Genomic DNA, 11,380 nt, shown 5'->3' on the forward strand with positions numbered 1-11,380 from the left:
TGTAGCTTTGACTTTATGCTTGAGATCATTGTCTTGCAGGAAAACAAATCTTCTCCCCAGTCGCAGTTCTCTAGCAGATTGCATTTGGGTTTCCTCCAGGATTTCATTTTCTCTCTACCTTCACAAGCTTTCCAGGGCCTGCTGCAGTGAAGCATCCCCACCACCACCATGCTTCATGGTAGGGATGGTGTTCTTTTGATGATGTGCAGTGTTTAGCTTATGCCAAACATAGTGTTTAGTCTGATGGCCAAAATGCTCAATTTTGGTTTAATCAGATCATAGAACCTTCTTCCAGCTGACTTCAGAGTCTTCCACATACTGGCAAACTCTAGCTAAGATTTCATGTGAGATTCCACCCCCACCCCAACAGTGGCTTTTTCTTTGCCACTCTCCCATAAAACTGGTGAAGCACCCAGGCAACAGTTGTTGTATGCGCAGTCTCTCCCATCTCAGCCACTCAAGCTTGAAAGCCCTCCAGTGTTGTCAGAGGTCTCTTGGTGACCTCCCCTACTAGTCTCCATCTTGCAAGGTCACTCAGTTTTTGAGAACAGCCTGCTCCTGGCAGATTTACATCTATGCCATATTCTTTCCATGTCATGGTGATTGATTTGACTGTACTCCGAGGGATATTCAGTGACTTGGAAATGTCCTTGTATCCATCTCCTGACTTATGCTTTTCAATAACCTTTTTGCAGAGTTGTTTGGAGTGTTCTTTTTGTCTTCATGGTGTGGTTTTTGCCAGGATACTGACTCAGATACAGGTGTATTTTTATTACATTCAGTTGGAACACCTTGACTGCACACAAGTGATCTCCATTTAACTAATTAAGTGACTTCTAAAACCAATTTGCTGTACCAGTGATGATTTGGTGTGTTATATTAAAGGGGGTGAATACTTACGCAATGAATTATTTTGTGTTTTATATTTTAATTAATTTAGATCACTTTGTAGAGAACTGTTTTCACTTTAACACGAGAGTCTTTTTGCAGATTTCACATAGCTGGGTAATTCTTTAAATTAGCTGATAACAAGTGCTTTATCCATTGGGGCATTGGGAGAAGAAAAGCATTGAAGGTGAGGGCATAGGATCTTCACCATATAGAGCTATATCAGCATCCAAGTAATTGCAAGGCTCAAATGAATAGGTTAGCCTAAACACATTGAAATATATTTTTTTTTAATTTTTTTATTATAAATACAAAAGATTCTGCAGATGCTGGATATCTTGAACAACACACATGAAATGAACTGAGGCTGTGGTCTGCAACTAATGGGTTGGAGTGATGACTGGCCATGACGGCTGTGCACTCACTTGCCTGAAATATACAAAATGCTCACGCATTGAAATATTTGAATACTGTAAACTTCTGTACCTAAAAATCTCACAACATACAAGATAATGAATGCTGGGCTTGAAAATAATGTGACACATTACAAATTGTAGATTACAGATAATTCTGCAGGTATGAAAATATGAACAGATTATAAATCCCTACTCCTTTATGCCAAATTCAGTTTTGTAATAGAAAATTGTTGCTGTTAGGAAAATAGGATACATTTATCTATAAGAGTTTATTCAAAACATCTTTTATTGGAACTCTTAAATTCTACCCAAAAACCGTTAAGCGAGGACACACACACATTATATGTGTGTGCTAAAAAGTGTTTGAAATAAATTCTGGTGAACTATATATTGCTGCATTTCAAAATGCATTTCCTCCAGTAAAGCATTAATATAAACATTTCAATAAAATATATTGTGTACAAACGGTATGAGATTGAGATTGTAAATTAATAGCATATGCCATTAGGCCACCACATTATATGTGTGCATCTCACAAAAGTAAAAAAAAAAGCTAAACCTACATGAGTTATCCCCAGCTCCATGTTTTGTTTTAGAGCTTCAAAACATAACAGTGGTGGAGAGGTAGTTTTAAAATGAAACTGAGATGACCACCTATCTGTTGAAATGCAGTGAGATGTTAGTTTAAAAAAAAAGTATAGCACCATTTCGTCGCAAGAGGAATGAAACAGTCAAGTAAAAAAAAAGCTTTTTTTGCAAGAGAAGAAAGACATTAGAGTGTTTAAAAAGGCAGAAAACAGATGAACTTCATGGGTTCATAAACAATGAGTATCAGGTGATAATATTCATAAATAAAAAGGAGAAATGGCTGGATACATCAGGAAGATAGACACATTCAATTGCATAAAGGATAACTGGCTTATGTATACTGAACAAAATGGGCAGTATTTTAAAGCAAATAGAATTGCCTGTGAGAAATGAGTACCAGTTTTGCTGACTATAATAGATGGAAGAGTACACAGTGTGCTTAAAAGTTTTACTGCTCCAACCAAACCAGCCGAAAAGAGCTTTGCTGATATTGTGTATGTAATGCAAGAACATTTAGAACTGAAACCATTGCTGACTGCAGAACACTTTAGGTTTCATAAGCAGAATCAAAAGGAGGCATTTCAGCATGCAAGGCTGAAATGAAGAAATTGTCTGAGCATTACCAGTTCAGTAATGGGCTTATTAATGCACTGACAGATCATTCAGCAAGTTGAATCTTGCAAGAAATCATTCAAAACAGCTCCTAACTGAAGCACAACTTACATTTAAAAGAGAAGTTGAAATTGGTGTATCAATGGAAAAGGCAACCAGAGATGCAATTGAGTAGCAATCAAGAATGAAAGTGAACATGAACAAAATTACATCTATACAGAAACCTGCCTGGCCAAATAAATTGTGTTACTATTGTGGCGGGGCTCAAATAACCAGCCAAAAGGCATTTCAAAGATACTGAACTTAAGCCTGCAGATTTCCAATAAAGAACTTATACTGGAGAAAAGGAAACTCCTACATCAAAGACATTTGTAACAGAATCAGAATGAAGTTTAATTTCACCAAAGGATGGCATTGGAAAACTTAAACATATCAAGGGTAAAATAGTGCCAAATGAAAAGGCCACATCCCAGTTTTACAAAGTCCTTTATGGTATCTGTGATAAAGTAGTCAGTGAGATAAATTGCATGAGATTGAAGGAATTCTTTCTAAGATTGAGTGGAGCCCATGGATAATGCCAACAGTCCCACTAACCAAGAAGAATGGGTCTGTCAGGATCTCTGGAGATTTTAAGGTCATCGTCAACCCAGTACTGAAAGTTGATTAATATACTCTGCCCAGGATAGAAGATACATGACCATAAGATATAGGAACAGAATTAGGCCATTTGGTCCATCAAGTCTATTCTACCATTTCATCATGGCTGATCCATTTTTGCCTTTTCTCCCTAACTAATCAAGAATCTACCAATCTCTGCCTTAAATATTCTCAAATGATTTGGCTTCCTCAGCTACCCGTGGGAACAAACACCACAGATTCACCACTGTTTGGCTAAAGAAATTCCTTCTTATCTCCATTCTATATGAACATCCCTTTATTCTGAGGCTGTATCCTCTGGTCTTAGACTCTGACTGTAAGGAACATCCTCTTCATTGAGGCCTTTCAACATTTAATACATTTCAATGAGATTCTCCCTCATTCTTCTGGATTCCAGTTAGTACAGACCTACAGCCATCAATCTTTGATCATATATTTGTAAATCTTTCTGGAGGGAAACATTTAAGCAAAGTGGACTTAGCTGAGGCCTACCTACAGATGGAGATGGAAGAAGAGTCCAAAGTGTTTCTCACCATAATCACTCACAAAAGGCTTTAATCAGTATAATAGGCTTATTTCTGGAGTAGCTTCTACACCTGCACTCTGGCTGAAAGCTGTGGACCAGATGCTGCAAGGTTGTCCAGACACTCAGTGTTACCTGGATGACATCTTTGTTAACAGTAAGGATGACAAGGAACATCTCCAAAATCTCAGGATGGTGTTCAGAAAACTAGAATATCATGGGCTCAGAGCATGGTGCAACAAGTATGAATTCTTTAAAACAAGCCTCACTTACTCTGGTTATATCTCTGACACACAAGAATTACGCAAGTGGTGAATGCCCCAAGGCCAAACAACATGTCACAGTTGCAGTCCTTTTTAGGATTTGTCAATTACTAAAACAGATTCCTGCCAAACCAGGCTACTGTACTCCACCCCTTGAACTTATTACTACAGATTGGGAAGAAATGGCAATGGACAAGGTAGCGTGAGGTGGCTTCCCAAAAGATAAAGGAAATGGAGATGTCCAACATTATGATCTACATCGTCCTGTGAAGCTTGTTTGTGACACCTCGCCTTATGGCATAGGGGCAGTCATATCATGTGCTGAGTGATGCAAGTTCCCTTCATAGCATCTGCATCACAGTCCCTTACCACTACAGCAAAAATATTCCTCATAGATTGACAGAGTCTAGTTTGAAGTACAAAATGTTTCAACCAGTATTTGAATGGGAGAGAGTTTACTCTCATTACTGATCATCAACCCCTCCAAGGGTGTTCCACTAACGGAAGCACCACGAATGCGAAGATGGGCTCTGTTTCTTGGAGGACGCAATTACAAGATTGAATTCAAGAGGACAACTAATCATGGAAATTCTGATGGATTGCCCCATTTACCCTTGGAAAATGATGCACCTGAAAAATGTACAAATGTACATTTACCCTTGGCGTAGCCTCCCTAATGCAAATCCAAAGCACAAAAAATGTGAATATTACAGCAGGGGTGATCCAACAGAAAACCAGAAGAGACTCCACACTGTCTCAAGTCTACATGCCTACCCAAAATGGCTGGGATGTGTAGCAGAAATTCCAGTCCCTCCATTTTTACCAGCTCCAGGATGAACCTGCTCTTGACAGGGGTTGCCTTATGTGGGGATTGAGAGGGTTGTTGTACCATCCAAGCTGAGAGCTAAAACATTGGTGGAGCTACATGCCAGTCACCTAGGCTTGGTCAAAATGAAAATGTTGGCTCAAAGCTTTGGCTGGTGGGTGGCCTGGGATAGATAAGCAGTTTGATCAGCTTACCATGCACTGTTTGGAATGCCAACATATCCAGAAATACCAAGAGCATCTTGAGGAAGAAAGGTGTCCAGAACTGAAGGAACCATTTCCTACAGTTTCTTAGTCAGCTAGTCAACTCCTTGGCTGGCAGGTGGCACAATGGCATCAGCGCCGGACTCTGGAGCGAAGGCTCCCAAGTTTGAATCCAAGTTGGGACACCCCCGAGCACACTTTCCATCCATACCACGTTGAGCATTGAGCTAGCCACTCGGCCTCATAAAAAAAACCACATATCAGGAACGTTCATATCATGACCCAGTTAATCCAAAAGGAGACCAATCCTGATACCACGCGCCAGACAAGAATGGCTGACTGGTGCGACACACTATAAAAAAAAGTCAACTCCTGCAAAAACCACAGAAGAGGCCCCAGACCTAAGATTGTTTCACAGCCACAAGATTCACCTGCCAAGTAGGTGACACACCCTTGTCAGGGTGTGAAAAGATGTTATCCCTTCAAGAGTAAGAAATCCTCCACTGTGATTAAAACTTAAGGCCTGAATGGAACAATTTAAAATTTACAGTGCTGTGGTTGCCTGTACAGTGGTCGTATTATTGTACATATAGATGAGATGCCTCCTCTATTGAGTTGGAGTTTACAGCTAAGCAGGGAGAAGTGTTGTTTATTTAATATTTCAGTAATATGAGTAATATTGTAGATATATTGTTTGATTAACCATTCTTTGTTGTTTAGATTTCATTATGGGTTATATGTAAAAAGATGTGAATGGCATTCATTATTACCCCACCACGCCATATACGTGTGCCTCACTAAAGTAAGAGTCGATGCATTAATCAAAAGAAAACACAAACCTGGGTGAGTTTTGCAGTTACAAAACATAACAGATATGGTCTACTCTTTCTCTAGTAAATGGCGAGCTCTGGAAAACCAAGATAAAATAATGAAATAAATGGATGACCTCAAATTGCTATGAAGTCAGCCGGGATAATAGGCTTTACAGCTTCAGCCGTCTTGTGCTTTAGAAAGAGCAAAATGTTGAGTTTCAATGATATTAAAACTTTATACCATTGAAGATGAGGAACTCCTGCTGTAATCTACCATGGCTGAAATCATTCAAGATAATGTTCCTTTGTACTAGGTATTGCACAATTACATTAATTTTACGGAGGGTCTCTGGTGCCATATGCTTGTCAGTTGCATCCTCAATACCACAGACTGTCATTTTCATTTCTAAAACCAAACCTCTTATCAGTGTTTAGATCAAGACTGCAGCTTAGACTAGAGTTGAAAGCTGCTGGCAAAACTGACCATCAGTGACTAGTATACCATACTAAATCTTAATTTCTTCCTCCATCACCAGCACACCATGTGCAGTGTGTACCATCTACGCTGTGTATTGTCAAGTATCGTCCTGAGGCTTCTTCAAACCCATTGCCCAGACTCACAACCTGAAACCTAGAAGGGCAAAGATTGAAGTATAGGCTTCCATCATTTGCAAGTTCCTTCCAAGATACCCCTTCATTTTCCTTATTTGCTAAAAATCAACAATCTACAGCACATCGGAATACCTTTACCATATAAGCTGCAATGGTTCAAGAAGGGCGTTCAGTACCATCATACTGAAGGCAGTAAAAATCCTTGGTTGGTGACACTCACATCTCATGAATAAATGAAAAGGTATACTCTTTCATGGTATGAATACATTATCATTATTTAATAGCCTGCAAAAAAATATTGCAGCACTTCACATTACAATCAGTCTAGCCATCAAAATGAAAATGTATTATGTTATCCTTCCCAAGAGCCATAATAATAATATCCAAATTGAAATGTATAACATTTAAAAAAAGTTAAAAATTGCCAATCCGAATTATTAAGTTGTAGGAGACACATTACAAATTTATAATTGCTTATCTATAATTTCACTACATGGCCAGCTTTGAATAGCAATAATTAAAACCAGTGTGCACAAAACTATTAATTTCTAGCCCCAGTTTTCAACCAAGTTTCAGGATAGTTACAAACTTCTGAACTTCTACTCAATGCAAAGAAGATCTCAAAAATAACACAATTTTAGACACTGATTTTACTATATCCCCATTGGAAATGTAATTTAAAGTAAAAATAATTTAAAATAAAGCATTAAGATGACAATTGTGTCAGCTTAGGTAATAGGTATGATAAATCCAAAAATATTATTATCATAAACAGTAACATCAGGTCAAATACATTTGTTTGATTTAGCCCCAAAATCAAAACAATTGGTGACTTTTGTTGAACTGAGATCACGATATTGCATTAAAGTCAAATAGAAGGCACAGGAAACTGGGTTTGCGATTTTTATTTTATTTATTTTTATTTGGTAGGCCCTTCCACCCCTGCAAGATGTGCCATCTAGAAACCCCTGAGAACCCCACTTTAACTCCAACCTAATCACAGGACAATTTACAATGACCAATTAACCTACTCGGTACAATTTTGGAATATGGGAGGAAATTGGAGCACCCAGAGAAAACACACACATTCCACAAGGAGGATGTACAGACTCCTTACAATTGAACTCCGCACTCCAACGACCAGAGCTAACCGCTACGTTACCAAAAGCAAGAGACAATTGAAAAATCAAGGGACAGGAGACAAATTATAAAGATAGAAATGAAAGCCTGGTTAAGCACTGGATAAAAGTTTATTGGGATTTAACAGAACAACCACCAAGACCAACACCCTGTAGATTATCCAGTAACATTAGGGCTATCATGGTTAAGAGATGCAAGCGTTACAGTCAACCTCAGCTACATCAGCAGTGGCACTCAGGTACATAATCTGTAATAGAAGATGTAACTATAACATTGCTATGTACGTTTTTAACTTTATAGAACTTTAAGATAAGAGGCTCTATACTCACCAAAATGATGGGTATTATATTACACCATTTGCGCAACAGCCATTTTCATCCAAAGTGTTGCATGCAAAAGGAAGAACAATTATTTCAGTTGTGCTATTCAATAATCAACCAGCATCAAAATTTATACTAAAGAGCAATGAAGCCTGGCTTCAGGTAACTGTTACCTAACAATGACATACTAGACTGTAAGTATGTAGTTTGATCTAAAATATATTATGATATTTCAAAAATTATACTAATTCAAATAATACATATTTGGAATGATATCAAATAATCAAACCTACCAGTTCTATTCAGAAACATTACGCATATAAATCTCCTGGTCAAGAGCTAAAATTCCTTTAACAGCAGGTAGTTACAGTAGAAACTGCACGATGAGTCATTAGCTATTGAAATGTTTGAAATAACAAGTAGCTTACTATATTTGTGGCACTGCACCACACCGTGAGAGGAAAACAAGTAAATAATTGATATGAAGAAAATTATCTGTTATCAGTTTTTTTTTGCAAAAGGGGGCAAGTTTCAAAGTTGACCTGTGTTCTGTGTTTTATCATGTTGATATAATATATCCTGATTTGGATATCAAAAACTCATCAAATAGTTGAGCCAAAAGGTACAATAAAGATCAGTTATGAAACAAAATGCAAAAATGATTCTATATTATGACAAAACATTTCCAGCACCAATAGTGTAAATGAATGCATTACTTACATTGTCACAATATTTTAAGGTCTGCCGGTATTCCAGAATAATTTATTGGCTGCCTAATCTTCTGTGAATTTCACCTTCAAAATAAAAATGGTTTAAAATAATAACTATAAATTTCAGATTATATATGGATAGAAAGAGCCAAGATCTTCATATACATAACATTGGTTTTATTAGCAAATATACTGGCCCAAGAATAGTCATCCAGTTACAAAGTGATAGTTTAGTTAATCAGCTATACAAAATAATTTTTTTTAACTGGCATCATTGTTCAGTTCAATATTCACACAGTATGCTCCTGGTCATTTAAATTGTACACGTTACTCAAGTAAAGCCAAGAAGTCAGAGCAAAACATGCACATTGATGATTTGTAGACTTCCCATCATACATCTAGAATTGGCAGTCTCTGTTGGTAAATTTCTATCTGATGCAGAGTTAAATTTGTAGACTGGAATCTATTCGCTTCACAAAAAAAAATTGTTCCAAAGGCTAATACAATTACTGTTCAATGATCTGATTAATTGTACAGTATCTGAATATTACAACTTTGCTAATAATACCAGCAGTTGCAATGTGTCAAGCATAACCATCACCTTACTACCATTTCAGTATAATAAACCAGTCACTAACAGAGTACGAATAACACCAACTCTCCACTCTCCATCTCTGCATGAATTCAGAATAATCTAACCTGTCCTACTATTTGTATGACACTAGCTGTAAAGAGCTCAATGCAATCCCAGGAGCATGGAAGGAGCTATAACTTCACACTGTTTAGATTTCATCTTTTGCTTTGGCTTAAAAACATATCTGAAGCATAAAGTGGTGCAATTGCTGGTATCGCTGTCTCATCGTTCCAGGAACAAATGTGCAATCTTTTTTGATGTTAGGTGTTGCCCATGTGGAGCTTAAAGATTCTCTGCATGGACTTCCACTGATTGTCGGTGCTCCTACTTAGTTAACTGCTAACTCAGTAGCAGCAAAAAGTGGTGGTGTCAATAGTGCTGACAGAGTTATTTTATTGAGAGGCAGCCTTGATCTAGTGAGCTGGATGGCCATATGCAAGTAAAAGAATCTACACTCCCATATATTTCTACCAAAAGAAGTGCAAGGCAGTCCTTCCCTCCGCTAGCCTGCAGGTCACCATTGGGCAAGGTGTAGCACCTGCTTAAACCCTCCCCCTCCAATCAGGGTCATGGGAAGCCATGGGAGCAGGTGGTGGATGGTCGTATTAGAAGCCGGTGCAGATCACAAGTCCTGGTTATGCGACCACTGATGCCAGGCAGACAATCTCTGAAGAGTAAATGATAATAGTTGGGATCACTCACCCTGAAAAGACACTGCCCAGAAGAAGGCAATGGCAAACCACTTCTGTAGAGAAGTTTGCCAAGAACAATTATGGTCAAAGACCATGATTGCCCATCTCATATAACATGGCATGTAATGAACGAACCCAGATACATTATCCGCAGCAACAGTTTACTTATGCTTAGGACTAAGCCACACTAGCACAGATAATACCAGGTCAAGTCTTCAATGAACAAAGCAGACCACCTTGATCATTTACTAATGCTAAATTGCTCATCACTTGATGTCCCAATTATATACACTGCACCTGAAATTAAAGGCCTTAAAATCAGTAATGAAATAACTGCAAAAAAAATTCCTAAACCAGAACACTGAGTATTGCAAAAGTTAAAAAGTGTTAGTTATATCATTTTTGGAACTTGTGATTCATAGTAATGGACAATAGCTGTTTTAATCCAGTTTATTTATTTGAGATACAGCGCAAAATAGGCCCTTTGACCCATACTGTCAGGCAATACCACAATTTAATCCTAGTCTAATCACAGGACAATTTACAATGACCAATTAATCTACCAACCAGTACATCTTTGGACCGAGAGGGGAAACCGGTGCACCCGGGGGAAATCCACACGGTCACGGGGAGAACGTACAAACTCCTTACGGGCAGCAGCAGGAATTGAACTAGGGTCACTGGTACTGTAAAGCGTTGTGCTAGCCATTACCCTAACGTGCTGCCCCACGGTTGGTTAATCCCAGTGAAGAAGTTAGTTCTGTACTGGTCTACCTGGAAACAATGAAAAAAAAACTGCTCTGTGCTCAACAATAAAAATGAAGTATTAGGATAGTACTGCTAGTAGACTGAAGTTGTACAGGTGTCAGCACAGGAGATCAGTTTTGAACCTTAACACAACTTTCCTCACTACAGGTGGTAGTCACAGGTGAAAAGCCATGACCAGCTCGATCAATACTCTGCTCAGCCATACAGTTATTATTTCAGAATGTTCTGGAAAACATCATTCCTGTGCTAACAATGTATCCATAAGTGGATCATGGACAATCTCATATTTATACTAACAACCGAAGCAACTGTGCCAATACTTCCACATCGCTGACGCATCTTGATAATTATGAACATTCATTATTAATGTATCAGCACCTAATGGCCTGTTGTGTTTTCACAGAGGTTTTAAATGGCTGAAAACATTTGAACTTCACAATAGTTTGTTGTTGTTTGAACTGTTCAAGTCCTTACTGTCTAAAATATCATGCATATCTTGGAGGTTTACTCATCTAACATGGCACAGTGGCGTAACGCTTTACAGCGCCGGTCACTCATGTTCAATTCCTGCTGCTGTCCGTAAAGAGTTCTGTTCATTCTCCCCATGACCACATAGTTTTGCTCCGGGTGCTCTGGTTGAGATCCATATTCCAAAGACGCACAGGTTAGTAAATTGTAGGCAGCTACATTGGTACTGGAAGCATGCTGTCAGTTCC

At 38.3% G+C, this 11,380-nt stretch overlaps 1 protein-coding gene across 1 annotated transcript in view; it reads right to left on the bottom strand.

The window, feature by feature from the left end:
• Positions 1-7,891, bottom strand: part of LOC140715917 (protein 4.1-like) — a 162,642-nt gene extending 154,751 nt beyond the window's left edge. Inside the window, exon 1 of the mRNA XM_073028445.1 lies at positions 7,870-7,891. The gene's annotated coding sequence lies outside the window, so the exon portion shown is untranslated. The remainder of the gene's footprint in view (positions 1-7,869) is intronic.
• Positions 7,892-11,380: the final 3,489 nt, after the last annotated feature.

Source organism: Hemitrygon akajei, chromosome 24, assembly GCF_048418815.1.
Source record: "Hemitrygon akajei chromosome 24, sHemAka1.3, whole genome shotgun sequence".
In the NCBI taxonomy this organism is placed as follows: domain Eukaryota; kingdom Metazoa; phylum Chordata; class Chondrichthyes; order Myliobatiformes; family Dasyatidae; genus Hemitrygon; species Hemitrygon akajei.